Here is a 2069-nt window from a genome sequence, read left to right on the forward strand (position 1 = left end):
AGTATATTATAAACAGAATAAATGATTTCTTTCTTCCCTATGATAAATTTATCTTTGAATCTGCAAGTAAATGATTGCTAATACAATAGCTAATTCAATTCTTTATTCTATTCACTTCACAAGGATATATGGTTAATTTAACAAGTGTGGTTTATGCTGATTCAGTAGAAACCTATGAGACAATAGCATTAAATTATGGAAATTTTTGTCTGGGTTTGTTTGCACTTTTAAAACCATGTCTCAAAATAATTTAAAGATCTTTACCTTGTAATTCAGAATTCTTCACCCCCACCCCATTCCCCCTAAAAGTAAAATTAGTGTTATATACTGTGAAATAATTAGGAAAGTAGTCCTTGCTTTAATTTATATTTAATAAAATTGATTAACATGGTTAAATAATATGTACATATAAATCACAAAACATTATATACATTTTTAAAAATTCTTTCATTATCAGATTCTATTTATATCATCTACATATATTTTTTTGCCACTAGTCTAATTACCTAGTTCTTGGTCACCTTATAATTGAACTACTTAACAAATTTATGTCTGTTCCCTCTAACCCTGCCCTTTTCCAATAAGGTACCAGAAAAACTACTTCTGAAATAGCTCTTTTAAGACCACCCTCCTACCTACAGCATTTCTGGAAGATTTTTACATTTTTGTCCCCTGAATTTTAGGACATAAGATCAACAATCTCTTCATTCTCTCATCATTCACCATTTTAAGCATTTTTCAGTTCCTCATTAACAAAAGTTTCACCAATACAGATCAACCATTCTTACATGTTCTGTTCTGGACTGCCTTATTTGCTCCATATTCTTCTCAGTCTGCAACATCATATCAGTATTCTCACCATTGCATATCCATCATTTCTTTCCAGTCCCTGCTAAAAACCATGCCTATCATTTGCTAATCCATCATTCACTATTCTCTTCTTTAATCTTTTGCTAATCAGTCCTACTTTGTAGTTCCCTTATCTCAAATCTCATAGCAATAAAGCTACATAATTTCACATATTCATAGAGGCATACACTTTGTTATTTTGTGGAACACACATGACATTCACATTCACACACACACACATACACACACACACACATACACACACACAGGATTATGTCTTCCTGCCTAAAAGCTATGATTCTGGGGTATTCTACAAATTCCACTATAAAGTCTTATTCCAAAAATGTTTCATTTTGCTTGATGAATTAATAAAATAACCATATTTTATCTAAACTGAATTATTGAAGGGATTAAGAAATTTTAAGTCTAATGACTTCAATAAAAAATTCAAAATGAAAAACAATAAAATATGACTCATCGTATTTAATTCATTCTTCAACATCTTTTTTTATTTACTACATGAAATTGTTTGATTTGGTGAAACAATTCTAATTTACATTAAATGCAACTATGTAATATGAATGGCTTCTAAGAAGATCACTAACATGTCTTACAAAATAATTTTCCCTACTTTTATCAGGCTGTCTTGGAAATGGAGAATCAGATCACAGAGAAAAATTCTTATTTCCTTCATGTAGAATAGGAAAAAAACTCATTTAGACTTATAAAGGCAACCTTTATTATACTAATTAAATTTCTTTTTGTTTCTCAGTTAACCATTTTCCAGATTAACTACTTTTAACTTTGATTTTTTTTCTTTAAATGAATATAACTTTGGTATCTAAGGAGAAAAGTGCCATTGGCAAAAAAGTACGTCACATTAACTAGAATGAATGACTAAAAAAAAAAAAAAATCAAAGTCTGGCTCATTCAGTATAAGATGGTAAACGGTAAGAGCCAATAATTTAAAAGAAAATATCTTAGGAGAATGAAAAAATTTTCTAGATATCCACAAATATAAATTAGGTACTTCAATGAAAGTCCGGAAAAAAAATTGATTGAAAGTTTTTGCTTTTTTTTTTAATGTAGTTTGAAATCACTAGTATACATTTTTCTCAGTGCCTAAGGTACTGAGCAAGATTTCCCAAGGACACCTTGACCTACAATTAGAGTTATCCTGAACTGAAATAATCAGACTCCTCAGGGCTATACACACAACA

This window comes from Eumetopias jubatus, unplaced genomic scaffold, assembly GCF_037043125.1.
Source record: "Eumetopias jubatus isolate StellerSeaLion01/CBP00866 unplaced genomic scaffold, mEumJub1_p1.0 scaffold_4, whole genome shotgun sequence".
NCBI lineage: Eukaryota > Metazoa > Chordata > Mammalia > Carnivora > Otariidae > Eumetopias > Eumetopias jubatus.